This window comes from Perca fluviatilis, chromosome 15 (assembly GCF_010015445.1).
Source record: "Perca fluviatilis chromosome 15, GENO_Pfluv_1.0, whole genome shotgun sequence".
NCBI lineage: Eukaryota > Metazoa > Chordata > Actinopteri > Perciformes > Percidae > Perca > Perca fluviatilis.
The window spans coordinates 36730071-36751936 of NC_053126.1; the positions used below are offsets into that span (position 1 = coordinate 36730071).

General features: G+C 40.6%; 1 long non-coding RNA gene across 1 annotated transcript; it reads right to left on the reverse strand.

The window, feature by feature from the left end:
- Positions 1-2004: 2004 nt before the first annotated feature.
- On the reverse strand, positions 2005-4246 carry LOC120573972. The gene is made up of 3 exons (XR_005641802.1): positions 3888-4246; positions 3456-3661; positions 2005-2556 (listed from the first exon to the last, which is right to left on the reverse strand). It is a non-coding gene; the product is annotated as an uncharacterized LOC120573972 (long non-coding RNA).
- Between the last annotated feature and the right edge of the window lie 17620 nt (positions 4247-21866).

Genomic DNA, 21866 nt, shown 5'->3' on the forward strand with positions numbered 1-21866 from the left:
TGAAAGGGCACTTGCAATTAAGTTTCTAGGTATTAAGATTGACGAACATTTGACATGGAAATCACATATTGATAATATCAAAGTAAAGGTATCCCAAATAAGAGCTGTGCTGTATAGAGTTAAAGATTCTCTAAATAAGAATACATTGTTTTTGTTGTAAAATTCATTGATTGTTCCATATCTGACTTATTGCATTGAAGTGTGGGGAAGTGCCTGCAAAACATACATTAATCCAATTATACTTTTACAGAAAAGAGCGATTAGAGTTGTCAGTGGAAGTGGATACAGAGATCCAACTAATCCTTTATTCATACAACCAAAAACACTGAAATTTAATGAACTAGTAGAATATAACCTTCTAAAAATCATGAATAAAGCCCATCTGGAAAGTTTACCAAATAATTTGCAAAATAGATTCTCCAAGAGGAAAAGTAAATATGAACTAAAAGGTACTGAGGTTTTTACAAAACCTAGGTTCCAATCGGCTGTAAAGGAAAAATGTGTCACAATCAAAGGAGTCAGTTTGCGGAACGGTCTTGATTGTAGAATTAAAACTTCAAAGTCTATCTATGTGTTTAAGAAGTGTGTTAAATTATCAATGTTGCAGAAATATAATACTGCGGAGTAGCAGATCAAATTTATTGATGTATTTCGTGTTGATGTCTTAGAAAACGAGACGGTTGTATGAGACAGCTCAAATGACCTGGAACTGTAAATGATTTTGTGTTGATAAGGGACAGACATTATAAGTTTTACTTCTTTCTGCTCCTTTTCATTCATGTTAAATGCTGTTGTTGCATTTGTTTTTAAATGAATGAAATAAATGATTAAATAAAAAAAAATAAAAAAAGTGAAGTTGATTTTCTGTATTGCACCTCTCAAGTTTGTGTTGCTAACCTGCATGATAAATCATTATAAATATTTTCATTTATTTTTATTCCATGCATTACTAAAAATGTCAAGCTGAAAAATGTACTGACAAACACAAAAGCATGACAGATATAAAACATGACATTTATTAAATAACATCAAAAATTCAGCAGCACTAGGGTGCAAGTAGTCCTTTGTGCATAGTTTCTGGTATATATGTATAAGGACCACGTGACATCACATTGTCACCATTTTTGTGTCTGGTCAAAGCTAGGGGAGACGGATATGTGATACACACAAGAGAATACACGGAACAAATAGTTTTTGTCCGTAATGTTAACCAGTCGTCAGCCCTTAACGAACATCTTGCTAGTTAACCTTACTTGCGTGATCAATCTATACTTAACCACCACAAAAATAACACTGTTGATAATTGATGACTTGCATGTCCTGTTATCACATACCGTAAAACTTCAAATAATAGCCGAGTCCCAAATAGACGCCTGTCTCTTTTAAACGCCTGGTGTGACAACAGATTTGGGTAAATAAAGGCCGGTCTCAAATAGAGGCCTGGTCTGTTTTTTTCGTGTCGGGTTGTATTTGATACCGTCAGATCGTTTGTTCTATGTTTTGATTTGATTTCACGTGACAGACTCAACCGTTCATAAACGACTCATCACTATGGCAACATAACAAACAGGTTAACGAACTTTCTTTTAGTCTTCAGTTTTTCTAAATTCTCTCAATGCCACCATGGAGACAAAAAGAAAAAAGTATGATTTGACATTTAAGCTGACAGTTGTCAAATTTGCCGAACAAAATTCGGGAGAAGCAGCGGCAAGACATTTCTCGATTGATCCTAAGAGAGTGCGAGAATGGCGTAAACATAAAGCAGAACTGCAACGTCTGTCCGAGGAAGACGACAAAAGGGCCAGACTGCGAGGTGGAGGGAGGAAGAAGGTCAGTGAAGAGCTGGAGGTGAGCGTGTGCGAGTAGATCCACAGCATGCGGGCAAAGCATCTCAGAGTCTCACGTAAAATGATCAGGGCCAAGGCAAAAGAAGTGTATGCAACAGTGAGTGACGGCAGGGATGAGGAGAGATTTACTGCGAGCTATGGCTGGCTGGACAAATTCCTGAAGCGCAACGACTTTTCAGTCAGAAGACGCACAACTGTAGCCCAGAAAGACGCCAAGCACTTCACTGAGAAACTGGTGAATTAAAGGCCTGTCTCTTATAGACGCCTGTCTCAAATACAAGCCGGTGCATTTCGGCGATTTGGGTAAATAGAAGCCCGGGCTATTATTTGAAGTTTTACGGTACTCTACATTTGTTTTTCTTCAACTGACATATCTTGGTGTCATTCACCTCTCCTGCAACAGCGTATTGATGGGCGTCTGTACTCATGAGATACTCCAGTGTATGGGGATGTATTATGTACAAGTTAATGTTAAATGTGTCAGGAAAAGTAAGTTTGGGCAGACGTATGGCTGGGCAATTTATATATACATTTTTGAGTATCGTTCAATGTGTTTGATGTTGAGATGGAAAAAAATGTGCAAGGTCCAGTGGAGGGGAGTTAAGCAGGAATGGTTCAGGAGATTCTTTTCTTCACTGCCATGCAGGGCTGCGATGGAGAGCTGATCTCCCTTACAGGAAGTTGTAGATGGAGCGGATGAGGGGAGTCACTAGGGTACAGAGAGAAGATGACATTAGTGGAAGTGACAGACATTCAAAGTATGTAAAATATTGGTTATTCCATCCACTCAAACTTAGAAAATAGAGAAATCCCTCTTCTTTTGTTTCTGTTTCTGTCTGTATGGAGTATATAGTGTAGGACAGATCCCTGTGGCCCAGAGTACCTGTGACTGGCTGATTTTGAAACAAAGATAAATGAGCATACATGAAGAAGAAAAATTATCTGTGCGTTTGTTTTCATTGATCCTGTCACTGCCGTGCAGTCGATACACTGTCTAACATGTGGCGCGTGTGTGGGAAACTTTCCATTATAGCTTTCATAATTCAAACAATCCTCGGCTGGAAGTTTTCATTATTTGATTTTCTGTTAGCAATCTATGTTTCTCAATATTATTAAAATAACTGGCAGTGCATCCAATATGAATTAGGTAATTTTTGTGTTAACCTTGATTACTCTTTTATATTGTAACTTTTATATTTTAACTAATATAAACCCAGATATGGGAATTTATTTAGTTAAAGTACAAAAATAATAAACACATGTATGGTGTATTAGAAACATAAACACAAGTGAGGCCAGTATAAATAACTCCCTATTTTTTATGACACCCAAAATAATGTTGCCTCAATATAGCTTTCAGAGTATACTATAAATTGTTACCTCTGCTTAGGTTTCAATAAAATAAATGCAGAAATCCTTTTGACATGTAAACCTGAATAGTTATCTGTGGGCCCACACTCACACATTCATACTCAGAAATCAAAATACAAACAAAAAAAACCCTGTTGCAGGCCTGAATAGAAGCTTGGGAGAGGAGGCCTAAAAATGTGACGGCCGTTTCACTTGTTTATACAACCAATAAAATGCACACATATACTCAGTACTCACGAATCCCAGTCAAGGGGATCTATGGAAAAGGCGAACTTGGCGATGGCAGCAGACAGAGCACCGGGTAAACCACAGCAGGAAGATCAGCAGAACAGAAACCAGCAGCGACAGTCTACATCACACCAGCAGGATGGAAAACCGCTCTCTGGGTGGTCCAGAGGAGCTTCCCCGATCCTCTCTCTTTTACACTCACAAATGTCCGTCTCCTGAATCAAATAAATTAACTGAGCCAGCAGGTCCATCCACTATTTCACGGCGAATTATCGGTAGCTTGTCTCAATTATTTAACATGCAAAGCTAGCAGTAGACTACGAAAACAATGCTAATGGAAATTGTGCTATCGCTAACTGCTATTCACAGTTAGTGACACAATAGATACTACAACACTTAATTACAGCATATATAATCACACACATGCACATGTATATTTACCTCTTGTCGATTTCAATATGCCAAAACACAGCATAACTGGTTGTCAGCCTCAGTAATGGATAACAATGTCCTTCTACAACCTACTAAACCTCACGAAGTCCGTTCACTTAGCGTCTCTGTCTCTCTGACTGGATCTCTGCAGGTTACATCTAAGCCCCGCCCCTCTACCTGGGATTGTAATTACATTGGCTGATAGGTCATGACCTTCCAACAAAAGTACAGAAAGACGATGATTGACATATTAGGCTGCTATCATGTTAAACTGTGTGGCAGATTACCCTTACACGTGCTGAATCATGTACACTTCACTCAAACTACAGTCAACTGCATCAACTTAAATCTTTGATCTTTTAAAAACTGTAAATGTAACTCTTACCTTTAAACGTTTTATTAATATTAACCATTTTAACATATGGCATTCACTTATATTTTCTTCACCATATTTATATATTTGTATTGCATTAAAATAATTTCAATAAATATCTAAATGAAATTTAGCCAGGGCTACATATTATTTAGAACACTTCTTAACTTTGCGTCTGTATGAACAAACACTTTGATGGTAATATAGCTACATATTGTGAACACAAAAACCACACTAGAGCAAGTCAAAACGCCTCTACTCCTTACATATATGACTGATCAGGGACCAGTTAACTAACTCTGTAGAAAGTTCACACAGACTAGGAGCAAAATATCCAGAAGAGCTGCAAAACAAGTAGCCTAATAAAAAAAAGTTAGTGTATCACTGTAGTTACTCACTGACAGCTAGTCCCGAAGTCCAGGTCTGAAGGAGATCTAGAACCAGGACTCAGGAATAACAGACCAAGGGGTGAATTTGAACTTATTTAAGAAGACAATAACCAGTATTAGACAATGTAAACACATCAATTTGGTACCAAACCATACAGAAATTTAAAATACACACACACACACACACACACACACACACACGCAGGAGGTGCTCTGCAGACGGAGCAAAAGATACCTCGCCTTTGCAGTTTAACACTGCAATGCCAGAAAAGCACACACAAGTGTGGCTACAGTTTTCAAAAACGCAGACAGCGTTTGATGCAATATAACTTAATGGCTAGATGGCATGGCAGTCAATGTCACTTCCTAGATAGACACAGTGTTCTCTATGATCTAGGCACAAGACAGAAGCGTTCATAGGCTCTGGTGACAGGCTGGAGGTTGAAAGTAGGGCTGGGCAATATATCGATATAAACAAATATATCGATATATTTTTAAATGAGATATGGAATTAGACCATATCGCATATATCGATATAGTTCAAATGTGATCCTTGCTCCCATAGATATGTCGCCGTGAGGTTCTAAACATACGTCAAAACCCGCCGCCATCTTGGAACAGGGGGCGAAGCATTCAGATCAACGCTAAAGATGCTGGACTTTTGTACCGCTTAATTATGTTCGATAGAGGAAATGAAAAGAACAAACCGCAATGGATAACATTTAACAGGTGACAATGTGTTTTATGATTATATATGCCGCTTCGACCAGCAATCTGAGCTCCGGGCGTAGCGGAGGCGGAGAGCCCTGCACGGCGCCGTTTTCTTCTTTCCCCGGCCAAAACACAGCTTCGCCTCGCTGCTGCGCCGGTCCCCGCTGATCCAGATCGGACCGGCCAAAGACAGAGTGGTGATCGGTAGGATCTTACACGTAGTCCAGGACGAACTGTATGTCGATATCGGCGGAAAGTTCCACTAAGTTTGCCGGCGGCAGGCGGACTGAAAGAAGCTACAGCGGGGCAGCGACCGTCTGCGGCTGCAGGATCTGGAGCTCAGTGCCCGTTAAAATTACATGTAACGCATAAATACATACAGAAATAAATAGTGGAGGAATGAGCCTGGACATTTCAGTCTGTTTAAACTTCACCTTGAAGCAGAAACTCTTAGTTCAGAAGGGTGAAGTTTCCGTTTGGACTCAGATCTGTGAACCGATCATAATAAATATTTTTTGTATTAACACATTAATTAGTTTCTTTGTTTTGTAGTCGATAGTTCCTCTTTTAGTTTACTTAAGTGGAAGCAGTATCAAGTGGAAGAATGGGACTATAACCTAGGCTTACAGGCATGAGGCATTACATTTTGAACAAAGTAGATTATATTAATATCAAAAGCTTAATTGACCTTTGGAACGAATCACAAATAGCCTATGGAGCTTTGATTTCAAAAACGGTACTCCTGTTATACAGTATTTAGGTTTACATTTTATTGTTATTTGAACAGCTGAGCATTTAATCATGAACCAGGTGAAGAAACCAGTTTATTATTTATTTGATTTTGCAACTGTTTCTATGAAACTACTTGTGACATGTCATATTTGATTTGGGCTTTGACTGAACATTTGCTCTCAATTCGCGGAAAAAAATATCGGGATATATATCGTATATCGATATTCAGCCAAAATATATCGGGATATGACTTTTGGTCCATATCGCCCAGCCCTAGTTGAAAGTTAAGGCACCTTTATTTCTAGAGCACTTTTCAGGAACAAGGCAATGTTAGTGCTTCAGATAAAACATAGAGCAAATGGTAAAACCTTTCACAGTGCTCATTTTTGATTTTTGATTTCATCTCGTCACACTCGTAATATCCTTTTGAAAGGTTAGGTCCTTAGACCATGGTGGCTCCACTGGTTCGTGAAGGCATTCAGGTCCCTGTTGATCCTTGGTAAATATACATAGTGCAGTGCCCAAGGATGCATTTCATTATCAGGGTTCACTATACCCTCTCTCTCAAGAAAACTGAAGAGGTCATGGTAAACATTGATTACTCCTGTATCATGGAGTGTCCTGAACATCACTTTCTGCAACAGAAACAGCTCCCAAAACCAGCCCAAAAAGTCATGCAGAGAGTGGTTTGTCCCGCTTAACCTACAAACGGTGATGCCCTAACCTTTCAAAGGGACATGAGGAGTGTGACGAGATACTCAGCTCACAAGATGAGACACAAGATTGGGGTTCACGAGAACAAGACCAACACTATTTTAAAGAAAACTTGAATGATTAAATATGACTGCAAAACAATCTTTTATTCAGTGGAAAGTCACCAAATGAAAAATGTGCACTGTGAGAAGTATTACCACACACTCAAATGTCTTCTCTTCTGTCTATAACTAACCTCTAAAGATCCTAATAACTGCTGCGTCCCTCTCTCCTCACAAACCTGTCCCTACTACCTATTTATAAAAAAAAATATTTGCTTACACGGCACTGTAAAATTTATTTACATCTTATTCTTTAGGAGGTTTTATTTTCATTACCATTTGCTCTATAATGTTTTATCTGAAGCACTAACATTGCCTTGTTCCTGAAAAGTGCTCTAGAAATAAAGGTGCCTTAACCTTCAACCTCCAGCCTGTCACCAGAGCCTATGAACGCTTCTGTCTTGTGCCTAGATCATAGAGAACACTGTGTCTATATAGGAAGTGACATTGACTGCCATGCCATCTAGCCATTAAGTTATATTGCATCAAACGCTGTCTGCGTTTTTGAAAACTGTAGCCACACTTGTGTGTGCTTTTCTGGCATTGCAGTGTTAAACTGCAAAGGCGAGGTATCTTTTGCTCCGTCTGCAGAGCACCTCCTGCGTGTGTGTGTGTGTGTGTGTGTGTGTGTGTGTGTGTGTGTGGTTTGGTACCAAATTGATGTGTTTACATTGTCTAATACTAGTTATTGTCTTCTTAAATAAGCTCAAATTCACCCCTTGGTCTGTTATTCCTGAGTCCTGGTTCTAGATCTCCTTCAGACCTGGACTTCGGGACTAGCTGTCAGTGAGTAACTACAGTGATACACTAACTTTTTTTTATTAGGCTACTTGTTTTGCAGCTCTTCTGGATATTTTGCTCCTAGTCTGTGTGAACTTTCTACAGAGTTAGTTAACTGGTCCCTGATCAGTCATATATGTAAGGAGTAGAGGCGTTTTGACTTGCTCTAGTGTGGTTTTTGTGTTCACAATATGTATATTACCATCAAAGTGTTTGTGCATACAGACTGCAAAGTAAAGAAGTGTTCTAAATAATATGTAGCCCTGGCTAAATTTCATTTAGATATTTATTGAAATTATTTTAATGCAATACAAATATACAAATATGGGGAAGAAAATATAAGTGAATGCCATATGTTAAAATGTTTAAGATGAATAAAACGTTTTAAAGGTAGGAGTTACATTTACAGTTTTTAAAAGATCAAAATTTGAAGTTCATGCAGTTGACTGTAGTTTGAGTGAAGTGTACATGATTCAGCACCACGTGTAAAGGTAATCTGCCACACAGTTTAACATGATAGCAGCCTAATATGTCAATCATCGTCTTTCTTTACTTTTATAGGAAGGTCATGACCTATCAGCCAATGTAATTACAATCCCAGGTAGAGGGGCGGGGCTTAGATGTAACATGTAGAGATTCTCGTTTTGAGAGATCCAGTCGGAGAGAGAGACGAACTTCGTAAGGTTTAGTATGTTTTAGAACGACATTGTTATCCGTTATTGAGGCTGACAACCAGTTATGCTGTGTTTTGGCATATTGAAATCGACAAGATGTAAATATACATGTGCATGTGTGTGATTATATATGCTGTAATTAAGGGTTGTATTATCTATTGTGTTACTAACTGTGAATAGCCGTTAGCGTTAGCACAATTGCCATTAGCATTGTTTTCGTAGCATACTGTTAGCTTTGCATGTGAAATCATTGAGACAAGCTACCGATGAAATAGTGGATGGACCTGCTTGCTCAGTTAATTTATTTGATTCAGGAGACGGACATTTGTGACTGTAAAAGAGAGAGGCTCGGGAAAGCTCTTGACGACCGCACTGAAAGCGCGCTTCCACCCTGCTGGTGTGATGTAGACTGTCGCTGCTGGTTTCTGTTCTGCTGATCTTCCTGCTGTGGTTTACCCGGTGCTCTGTCTGCTGCCATCGCCAAGTTCGCCTTTATATCCCCTTGACTGGGATTCGTGAGTACTGAGTATATTGCACGTGGATTTTATTTTATTGGTTGTGTAAACAAGTGAAACGGCCGTCACATTTTTAGGCCTCCTCTCCCAAGCTTCTATTCAGGCCTGCAACAGGGTTTTTTTGTTTTGTATTTTGATTTCTGAGTATGAATGTGTGAGTGTGGGCCCACAGATAACTATTCAGGTTTACATGTCAAAAGGATTTCTGCATTTATTTTATTGAAACCTAAGCAGAGGTAACAATTTATAGTATACTCTGAAAGCTATATTGAGGCAACATATTATTTTGGGTGTCATAAAAAATAGGGAGTTATTTATACTGGCTGCACTTGTGTTTATGTTTCTAATACACCATATATGTGTTTATTATTTTTGTACTTTAACTAAATAAATTACCATATCTGGGTTTATAGTATTTAAAGTATCATTTTTGGGTCTTAGATTTTGTACATGAGGTTTTGTTCTGAGTTACAATATATAATAAAAGAGTAATCAAGGTTAACACAAAAATTACCTAATTCATATTGGATGCACCGCCAGTTATTTTAATAATATTGAGAAACATAGATTGCTAACAGAAAATCAAATAATGAAAACTTCCAGCCAAGGATTGTTTGAATTATGAAAGCTATAATGGAAAGTTTCCCACACACGCGCCACATGTTAGACAGTGTATCGACTGCACGGCAGTGACAGGATCAATGAAAACAAACGCACAGATAATTTTTCTTCTTCATGTATGCTCATTTATCTTTGTTTCAAAATCAGCCAGTTACAGGTACTCTGGGGCACAGGGATCTGTGTATATACTCCATACAGACAGAAACTTACAAAAGGGATTTCTCTATTTTTGAAGTTTGAGTGGATGGAATGACCGATATCTTGTGTTGCTTGTACGGAAGTGAACGTTAAATGTCTGTCACTTCCACTAATGTCATCTTCTCTCTGTACCCTAGTGACTCCCCTCATCCGCTCCATCTACAACTTCCTGTAAGGGAGATCAGCTCTCCATCGCAGCCCTGCATGGCAGTGAAGAAAAGAATCTCCTGAACCATTCCTGCTTAACTCCCCTCCACTGGACCTTGCACATTTTTTCCATCTCAACATCAAACACATTGAACGATACTCAAAAATGTATATAAAATTGCCCAGCCATACGCTGCCCAAACTTACTTTTCCTGACACATTTAACATTAACTTGTACATAATACATCCCCATACACTGGAGTATCTCATGAGTACAGACGCCCATCAATACGCTGTTGCAGGAGAGGTGAATGACACCAAGATATGTCAGTTGAAGAAAAACAAATGTAGAGTACCGTAAAACTTCAAATAATAGCCCGGGCTTCTATTTACCCAAATCGCCGAAATGCACCGGCTTGTATTTGAGACAGGCGTCTATAAGAGACAGGCCTTTAATTCACCAGTTTCTCAGTGAAGTGCTTGGCGTCTTTCTGGGCTACAGTTGTGCGTCTTCTGACTGAAAAGTCAACTGTCAGCTTAAATGTCAAATCATACTTTTTTCTTTTTGTCTCCATGGTGGCATTGAGAGAATTTAGAAAAACTGAAGACTAAAAGAAAGTTCGTTAACCTGTTTGTTATGTTGCCATAGTGATGAGTCGTTTATGAACGGTTGAGTCTGTCACGTGAAATCAAATCAAAACATAGAACAAACGATCTGACGGTATCAAATACAACCCCAGCGAAAAAAAAAAACAGACCAGGCGCTATTTGAGACCGGCCTTTATTTACCCAAATCTGTTGTCACACCAGGCGTTTAAAAGAGACAGGCGGAGTTTATTTGGGACTCGGCTATTATTTGAAGTTTTACGGTATGTGATAACAGGACATGCAAGTCATCAATTATCAACAGTGTTATTTTGGTGGTGGTTAAGTATAGATTGATCACGCAAGTAAGGTTAACTAGCAAGATGTTGTGTAGGGCGCGACTGGTTAACATTACGGACAAAAACTATTTGTTCCGTGTATTCTCTTGTGTGTATCACATATCCGTCTCCTCTAGCTGTTGTGGTTGATATGATGTAGGTCCCCTAGCTTTGACCAGACACAAAAATGGTGACAATGTGATGTCACGTGGTCCTTATACATATATACCAGAAACTATGCACAAAGGACTACTTGCACCCTAGTGCTGCTGAATTTTTGATGTATTTAATAAATGTCATGTTTTATATCTGTCATGCTTTTGTGTTTGTCAGTACATTTTTCAGCTTGACATTTTTAGTAATGCATGGAATAAAAATAAATGAAAATACTTATAATGATTTATCATTACAACTTAATGTCCAATTGAGTCAAGATCATAAACCATAGTATTTGAATGTGTTGAGGGATCTGACACCTGCTGTTCCTGTGTCAAGGTAAGTCTCCTGAAAGGTCAAATGAAGTATGACACGTATGTTTAATTTAGTTGCTTTATATAGAGCGCTGGTGGGTGTTTTTTGCATAAAGATATGAAAGTAGAGGAAAGAATTAATATATCTAGCCGTCTTCGGGTCAATTGCGCTTACTGGAATTCAAATAAATGGTGATAGTGCCCTATGCTGCCATTATAATTTTAATTTAGTTTTTATTGAGATATAACTAATTCTTATTTAACTGACTATACAAGACAGCTGTGACTGTCTTAAATTGTCCCAAACTAGCATTTTTTGTAGTAATTAAATAAGATTTATAATAATATTTAGGTTTGATTGTTGCATGCCCTTTACAGAAACTATTAATCCTTTTTGTCAAGATTTTCAGAGTTGTCAGATTTTCTGGTAAGCTACCATTTGGTTCCTAGTAGTTGAATTAAGAGTAGAGTATTTTTGAAAATCTGCTTACTCTTCATATTAACCCCTCTCTTGGTCTTTTAGTAATAGACCGGTATTTGCAGCAATTAAATATCACCATATCTGAAACCCTTTTAACAATAGACCCAGATAAAATGTACAATAAAAGGCAGACGTGATACCATTAGGTTCTTAGTGGGACAGCGTTTAGTCAGTTTTTAGTGTGACAGCGCTTATTAAATTTAAGAAGATAATGAAAATAGCTCCTCACCACTTTTTATTACATTTTTAGGAGGATGATTTGGGTTGATTAATTAAATAAAGTATGAATACCCAGTGCCTACTGATGTCTGGCAATACAAAAGTAACATACTACAAAGTTGTGCATTTTCTTTGGGCTACTTAAACAAGCTGCAAAAGGAGATCCGTGCTTGATTAGTGTTGCCTGACCTCCTTCTTTACTGATTGGGTGATTAGAGTTCAAATCTATTGGCTGTGAAAGCCACAGGGCGGAGTTGATTATCAAAACGCCACCAGGTGTCTAATAAGCATCTGGTGGCGTTTATTAAACGCCTGGTGACGTCACACACGTGGTGGCGTTTAATAAACGCCAGGTGGCGCTTATTAGACGTGTAGTGGCGTTTAATAAACGCCAGGTGGCGCCACAAACGCCGTTCAAAACGCCGTGCGATTTGTGACGAATTGTGACCCTTTTGGCTTTCCATAGCAATGAGGCGCCATACGCCGGCCACAACAACGGGACAGGGCCGCCACTCGCGGGACGCAACAACAGGTGCAGGGGAACACAACAATGGGGAAATTTAACGCCACAACAGGGAAATTAAACGCCACGGTTATGGTTAGGAAAAAAGACAAACGGGGAAAGGAACTGCAACACGCGGGACGCGATCCCCGATCTCCCAGCTGAAAGTCCTGTGTTTTCTGACCCATCCACCACTCCAACAGACCTCCCTGCGCGGCCTTTCGCCTTATCAATACTACTCGCTACCGTCAGCGTTCTGGGATCACGAAATATGCTTCCCATTAAAATGCATTGCTTTCAATTTCGTAATCGCCACACAAAAAAACGCCACTTACGTGTCCTGTCCACGACTTCATAGATTACATAACGTAACTACATAACGAACTGCCATGAGAACGGGCTGATATATCTATGATTTGTACCAGTTCCTTCTACTTCTCTGATAGTACATCATCCATGATACAGTACATAACAGATTTATAATATATGAAAGATCAAAATTTACACCATACAATTTTAATTTGTCCCAGACTTTTTGCTCTGTAGCAGTCCATTAAAATATGCTGTTGAGTCTCCTCGTAGTTGCAGTGAATCATTGGGCATTTTGTTGTTGTTGCATAGCAACTCCAAGACACAACAGCTCTGACAGGAAGTCTGTTTACGGACATCAGCCATCTCACATCGCCAATGCTCTCAGAAAGGTTCTTATTTTTAAAAATTTAAAAATAAATTAAAATTTCAAAAGCTGGGTTCCTTCATTGTATGTTATATCTTTATAATTTATATACCCACCAATATTTATAATCATTAATTAAAAAAAAAAATCATTTTACTCTGGAGGCCATTCCACTCTATTTGAAGGTGAAATAAATAAGGTTATATTCTGGACCTGGTCTGGCTCTCCCTCTCCTTTTCCTCCACTTGGAGCGATCACCGACCCAGAGAGCATTCCTGGAGATGGCTGCTGACACATTTTTAACAAAGGCAATATACAATCTTATTCCCATTTCTACTGCCCCTAACCCCCCATATTCTTTGCTTTTATACATGATTTTACTTTAAAGGTGCAGTAGGTAAGTCTTATAAAACTACCTTTCTGTCATATTTGCTGAAACTGACCCTACACTCTTAAGAAAGATGTGTTGTTTTTGTGACACAATACATGTGTAAATCATAAAATAACACATTTTGCGTTGGTTTCTGCAAATAATGTGTTGCAAGTGGCACCCTCTTTAACACACCAGAATGTGTTACATTATTGGCCAATCACGTTGCGTATGTCTGCCCTCGTTCATTTGATTTATCTCTCCCGCTTGCTAATCCTGCTATGGCCACGCCAAGACCCGCCACTCTAAAAAGAGACTCTTGATTATTTAGAGACAGACTGCAACAAGGCAAAACATACTAAATAGGTCAAGTTACTTGACTATTAAGTTGATTTCGTCCGCAGGGCTGTACACGGGTTTTCACGTAAGTTTCCCGAACAAATAACCTCGCGGTGTGGTGACGATCACATCGAGCAAGACATAGTATACTATAAAATCCAAGAATCAATTATGGGAAACGAAATTTCCCGTTCCAGTGATGCAACTGGACCCATAGTGGATGAAATGACTCATAAATATGGACCGGATTGTTTGCGGTGTCTATCTTATTGGTCTAAAAGCTTTGGCTTTCCGCCAAATGGTTCCCTGAGTGTAGCGAAGCTCAGGATGCTTAAATTAGATTTAGAGCAGGAAGAGAAAAAATTGAAGGGGAAGAAAACAATTAAAACAGAGGTCTTAGAGCGAATTGAGGATAATAAGGCATGTTTTAATGTGTGGATGAAAGAAGCTGATAACAGAGAGAGAAAACAGTTACAGAAACAGATGACACTTCTGAGCATGACTGATACTAACAAAAAAGAGAAAAAAGAAAAAGAGAAAAAGAGAAAAAAGAAAAAGATATGAACAATGTCACTGACACATTTTCTCCTCTCTATCCGAGTTTGAAAACCGTGGATCCGGTCTTGGACATTCCATTCCCGTATCCTACCCCGCCCCGCAAGAGGAAGAGAGCAGCCACGGTACCGACGACCCGACAGACGAGAGGCGTCGGACGCAGGGAACAGCTCATCTCACTCCTCGCCACCTCGCAAAGCAGCTGCGACCGCTGGATTGCCAGTATTCCAAGGCCTCACAGAGGAAACTGATGAGGACGGAGATGAAGCTGATGCATTTCCCATGATTCAAGTCCCTACACAAGCAGGGGGAATAGGCCTGGTGTATAGGGCCTGGACTGAATTAGACATTAGACAAGCAACAAGCCACCTTCCCCCGTGCAAAAACTCTGGTGCACAATTTACCATGGCCCTTCAGGCATTCATTGAGACTTTTCTGCCCACTGTTCCAGAAATACGACGTCTTCTGACCTGGGGCCTATGGAGTATGCAAAGATCCAACACCTTCTCCCCGAAGACCCGACCGATGATCCAGTCCTCCACCATCCAAATCTCGCAAATACAGCAAATGATGGCTACAATGACCTGCTGGATGAGCTCTCCACCGGACTAGAGACCGTGTTTCCAGACAGAATTGACATGACACGTGTGACAAACACCAAGCAGTATAAAGGCGAGACAGTGGAGGACTTCCAGCACCGATTGTCTTAGACTTTTGATAGACTCAGCGGCATCGCTCGCACCACTGCCGCCGGAGCAGTGGTTGAACTTTGGGAAGCTCATTTCAAAAACGTGTTTTTGAGTGGGCTGCTCCCTGACATTAGAGCTGAAGTGGACAAAACCTGCATTGGACTGCCCGATTCAGCCCTGATGGAGATTGTTAGACATTCTAGGCATGCTGAGAAAATCCTGACCAGCACAAGAGACAAGACGGAGAAGAAAAGACAACAGAACAGGGATGCTGCACAGTTAACCCTCATAAAAACTGTGGCAGCAATGTCTCAAGAAAGAAGGAATGCGGGCAGAGGAAAAGGCAGAGGCAGGCCAAGTGGAAGAGGCAGAGGAAAAGGCAGAGGAAGCAGAGGCAGGGGCCGTGGCAACATTCCGATGGTGGACAAAGACACTTGTTACAACTGTGGCGAGAAAGGGCATTGGGCCTACGAATGTCCCCACCCCAAGAAGGACTCGTCCAAGGGACAGCGCAGCGACCCCCAGCAGTTTGCAGATTGACAGGCGGTGGGGGATGGAAAGATGGGTGGAATGGACAGACTGGATGACACGAGTGCGCCTGTTAAGGAGGGTAACATGCACACACACACAGATACACATGCTTGCAATGAAGACATGCTTTCCTGCATACCACAAACACCTACACCTCCCCCAAACAATAAGCAAAACATATTAGATGCAATACAGCATATAGAACAGAAGGAATTAGCAGAGAAAATGCCTACTTATGCTATGTATTCATCGGATGTGTATAAAAAACTGCCTACAACAGTGTTGACAATACAGGGGAGGGTTTTTTTCCGGACTCGTCCAACCGGGAGGAGACTCCGAACACACTGGAGGGATTTGGAGGACAAATCGTGTCAACGACGTGCCGACGTGTAAGGTGAGCGTATTGTGTCACTTCCGGTGTTCCCGTGTTACAAACGCTAGTTTGCTGCTCCGGCAAAACTTACTGAACTCTGCTTCACTGTTTAAATTAGCAGCTATTTGCCTGGATTGCATTTGAATTACAATTGTTTTACTCAAGCACTTATACTTAGCTTCACACAGCGACCCGCTGGCGAATTTACAATTGTTAAAACACTGTTAGCTACTTTAGCTTAGCCATTAGCAATGGCTAATTCCTCTCCCTCTCCTGCTCTCTCTTGCTCTGTGGGTTCAAATGTTTAGCTATTCCTCTGCCTCCTTTAGTGATAACGATACATGTAATAAATGTAGTATATTCGCTGTTTTGGAGGCAAGGCTTAGTGAAATTTGAGTCACGGCTCCGCACCATGGAATCAGAATCGTATACTTCCGTAGCTAGCCAGCACCATGTAGTTAATGCGGGCCAACATACTGTAGCTTCTGTAGCTTCTACTAGCTGTCCCCCGGCAACCCCGAGCAGCGCGGCGAGTGGGTGACTGTCCGAGGGCGTAGCGTTAGATCTAGACCAGGGAGTGCACATGATGAAGGTCGCTCTAAACCGGAGCGTCTTCGCCTCTCTAACAGGTTCTCCCTACTCAGCGATACACCCGCTGAGAAGCCAGTTCTGGTTATTGGGAGCTCTATACTGCGATATGTGAAGCCAGCGGCCCGGCTACAGTAGGCCTACCTACGGTCATATGTACCCCCGGGGCTGGACGGGCGATATAGAAACCCATCTAAAGCTGCTGGCAAAAAGAACCGTAAATACAGTAAGATCATACTTACGTAGGTGGTAATGGCGTCGTAATCGGAGATCACTAAAATGAATGTTGAGTCACTTTGTGCATACGCCAAAGGCAATGTCGGACTCAGTAGTTTTCTCTGGACCCCTGCCAAACCTGACCAATGATGAAATGTACAGCCCGTGTCATCCTTCCACCGCTGGTTGTCGGGGTGGTGCCCAGCTAATGATGTGGGCTATGTGAATAACTGGAGGCGTTCTGGGGAAAGCCTGGTCTGATTGAGAGAGACGGCATTCATCCCACCTGGGACGGTGCCGCTCTCATATCAAAAAATCTGAACGAGTTTATCAGACATAAACCATGACAACCCAAGTTTGATATTAGTAATCAGAGGTGTACTGCTGCGCGCCCCTCTGTGCTTCCGTTGGAGCAATTCGCCCACTCATAGTCTAATAAACGCACGGTGTCTCCCCGGCTCAGATCGGTTAAATCAAAGGTAAACGAAAGATGCGCTTATACTTAACAACCTAATTGGAATTAAAACTACTGCAATAAAACAAAATAGGAAAATTAGATGTGGACTATTAAATATTAGATCTCTGTCTTCTAAAGCAGTACTGGTAAACGAGTTGATATCAGACAATAAAATTGATTTATTTTGTCTTACTGAAACCTGGCTGGGCCATGAAGACTATGTTAGTCTAAATGAAGCCACTCCTCCCAGCCATATTAATACTCAAATTCCTAGAGGCTCAGGCCGAGGAGGGGGAGTTGCAGCCATCTTTGATGCAAGCCTGCTAATTACTCCTAAACCTAAATTACATTATAACTCATTTGAAAGTCTTGTTCTTAATCTTCAACATCCAAAATGGAAAACATTACAGCCAATTATATTCGTTGTTATTTACAGGGCTCCAGGTCCGTATTCTGAATTTTTATTATTTATCTTTTTTATTTTTATTTATCATGTTTAGTCCTTAAATCAGACCAAGTACTTCTTGTAGGTGATTTTAATATCCATGTGGACGTTGACAATGACAGCCTTAGTACTGCTTTCAACTCATTACTGGATTCAATCGGTTTCAGTCAGAGTGTGCACAAGGCGACGCACTCTTTTAACCACACCCTCGACCTTGTGCTGGCATATGGTATTGAAATTGAGGATTTAATAATATTTTCGCAGAATTCGGTATTATCAGATCATTCTTTAATCACTTTCGAATTCTTACTACCTGATTATATTAAATTAGATAAAAGCTCCTACACCAGATGCTTATCTGACAGTGCTATAGCTAAATTTAAAGAAGATATTCCAACAGCATTCGACTCTATGTCATGCCTTAACATAACAGAGGACCTGTATGTTAACCTCAGTCCCTCTCAAATTGATGCATTTGTAGACGGTGTTACGACGCCTCCGGATCGAACCTTAGACTCCGCCGCTCCCTGAAAAGAAGATGATGGCGCAAAGGAAACTAGCACCTTGGTATAACTCCCAAACTCAAATTAAAAACAAACTCGCAAACCTCGAATGTAAGTGGGCGTTCCACCAAGGTGGAAGAATCTCGTTTGGATTGGCAAGAAAGTCTCAAAACCTATAGGAAGGCCCTAAGAAAGGCCAGATCAGACTATTACTCATCACTAATAGAAGAAAACAAGAACAACCCAAGGTTTCTTTTCAGCACTGTCGCCAGGCTGACAGATAGCCACAGCTCTACTGAGCCATCTATTCCTCTAGCTCTGAGTAGTGATGACTTCATGAGCTTCTTCAATGATAAAATTACAACAATTAGAGATAAAATTCATCACCTTTTACACTCAACTTCTAACGGTTCACCTTTAAACGCAGAGTCGTTAGAAATAAAGACTAGTCTCGACATATACTTAGACTGCTTTTATCCTATAGATCTTCAACAATTATTGTTAAAGATATCCTCAGCTAAGCCATCTACCTGTCTCTTGGACCCCATCCCACGAGACTACTCAAAGAAGCATTACCTGTGGTTAACACCTCATTACTAGATATGATCAATATGTCTCTATTAACAGGTTATGTACCACAGTCATTTAAAGTAGCTGTGATAAAACCTCTTCTGAAAAAACCCAAACCCTGGATCCTGAGGTCTTAGCAAACTATAGACCTATATCTAACCTTCCTTTTCTATCCAAGATCCTTGAGAAGGTGGTTGCTAATCAGTTATGTGATTTTCTACATAGCAACAGTTTATTTGATGACTTTCAATCAGGATTTAGAAAGAATCATAGCACAGAGACGGCACTGGTGAAAATTACTAACGACCTTTTAACTGCTGCAGACAAAGGTCTTGTCTCCATTCTTGTTTTACTAGATCTTAGTGCTGCATTTGACACAATTGACCATTCAATCCTGTTACAGAGATTGGAACACTTGGTTGGCATTAAAGGAATTGCTCTGAGTTGGTTTAGGTCCTATTTCTCTGATCGATCTCAATTTGTGAATGTTAATGATAAATCCTCCAAATGCGCTAAAGTTAGCCATGGGGTTCCTCAAGGCTCAGTGCTTGGACCAATTCTATTCTCCTTATATATGCTTCCTCTAGGCAATATTATTAGAAAACACTCAATTAACTTTCACTGTTATGCTGATGACACCCAATTATACTTGTCAATCAAACCAGACGAAACCAGTCAGCTAGCAAAATTTCAAGAGTGCATTAAGGATATAAAATCCTGGATGACCTATAATTTTCTGATGTTAAACCCTAACAAAACTGAAGTTATTGTGCTGGGCCCTAAACACCTCCGAACTTCATTATCTAGAGATATAGCTACTCTGGATGGTGTTGCCCTGGCCTCCAGCACCACTGTTAGAAATTTAGGAGTTATCTTTGATCAGGATATATCCTTTAATGCCAATCTAAAACAAACCTCAAGAACAGCCTTTTTTCATCTTCGTAACATTGCCAAAATTAGGAATATCCTGTCTCAAAACGACGCTGAAAAACTAGTCCATGCATTTGTTACTTCCAGGCTGGACTATTGTAATTCCCTACTGTCAGGTTGCTCAAATAAGTCTCTTAAGACTCTCCAGCTGATCCAGGAATGCTGCAGCGTGTTCTCACAAGAACTAAGAAAAGAGATCATATTTCTCCTGTATTAGCTTCTCTGCATTGGCTTCCTGTTGAATCCAGGATTGAGTTTAAAGTCCTTCTCTTGACCTACAAAGCTCTAAATGTTCTAGCACCATCATATCTAGAAGAGCTCCTAATACCCTATTGTCCTACTAGAGCACTGCGCTCCCAGAGTGCAGAGTTACTGGTGGTACCTAGAGTCTCTAAATAGTAGAATGGGGGCAAGAGCCTTCAGTTATCAGGCTCCTCTCCTATGGAACCAGCTCCCGATCTGGGTTCGGGGCAGAAACTGTCACCTCATTCAAGAATGAACTTAAAACTCTCCTATTTGATAAAGCTTATAGTTAGGGGGTGAGGAGTTGCAGTGTTCACCTAACTGGCCCAACTGCTTCTCTTCATAATTGTTAGATTAATAATACATAACAAAGTAGAGGGAGGCAGGCCAGCCAAGCCAGATCCGGCAGGGGGAGAGTTCTAAGCCCGAAAAAGCTACCTCTCCTTATGACCTGTCTCTCTTAGTTACCTGTTATAGTTACGCTGTTATAGTCCTAGACTGCCGGGGGACTTCCTTCCTTTGACACACTGAGCTGCTCTCTCCTCTCCCTTTCTATTACTGTTTCTATTACTGTTACTGTTTCTATTACTGTTACTATTACTATTACTATTTGTGTGCAGCCCGTCCCAGAAATGCTTGTTACTAATCCTAGCTTCTGGGGAGTTTACTCCCCGGAGTCCTTATGTTTTTTTTTCCCCCAGCGTATTTCCTTGGAGAACGTTGGCACCAAGACCCTGGTTGCAGCTGTCGCCGTGGTCCTGCTGCACTCCCTGCTGAGCTCAGCGATGCCCTGCAATGTCATGCTGCGTCCTGCTGAACCCTGCAGCTTCCCGCTACATCCAGTCACTGTTCCATTATTAATGTGACTACTATCGCCACTGTTCATCACACCCCCCAACGCTCGTCAGACACCGCCTACCAAGAGCCTGGGTCTGTCCGAGGTTTCTTCCCAAGAGGGAGTTTTTCCTCGCCACTGTCGCACTGCTTGCTCTTGAGGGAATTACTGGAATTGTTGGAATTGTTGGGGCTTTGTAAATTATAGAGTGTGGTCTAGACCTACTCTATCTGTAAAGTGTCTCGAGATAACTTATGTTATGATTTGATACTATAAATAAAATTGAATTGAATTGAAAATAGAATTCTTGGTTGATTCAGGGGCTACAAATTCGGTTTTGAAAAAATCATTGTTTCCTAAACAAAAACTTTCTGGTAGGGTAATTCTTTCTAGAAGTGCAAGTGGTATGATAATGCCAGAGAAATTTACCATTCCAATGACTTGTGTGCACACAGATCCTACAGATCCAGACCCAGAGAGAAGAGCAAAATGCTCATTTTTGCTCTCACCTGTGTGCCCGGTAAATTTATTAGGAAGAGATCTAATGTGTGTTTTTGGTATAGGGGTAATTCCTACCCCCACTGGCCTCAGGGTTGTGCGTTTTGACAAAAATCATCTTTTTCCTAAGTTTTTGTTAAAATCAAAAAGCACACACTCCTTCACATTTCTATGGGACATTAACCTTTGTCAGGCTATCGACCTCCTGACAGAAGTGTCACCTTTAGCAGAGCTAAGAACGCCACAGCAAATGCATTGTATCTCTCTTGTCTCCCCAACTCCAGACGAAGAATACGTGGACAAATTCCATTCCAGTCCAAGGACGAGCTAGAGTTGTCTTACGTCTACTGGCACACGCACACATGCGCAGTGACGGTAGCCTTGACTGATAAACAGAAACAGTTTTTCAGAATTTCTAACTCTGTAGCTCATATTCTTCTCTCTTTGTCTCCAACAGACCAGGAGACAGACCCGGGACACTTTGTCATGATCTGTGAGAAACTGACTGACTGGACTGACACGGCTGATGACTGTATTTCATATTCTCCCTGAACAGGAAATTATAGAAAACTTTTATCATGGCGCGTGCCTTGTATCCGCAGTATCTATATATTGAGTGA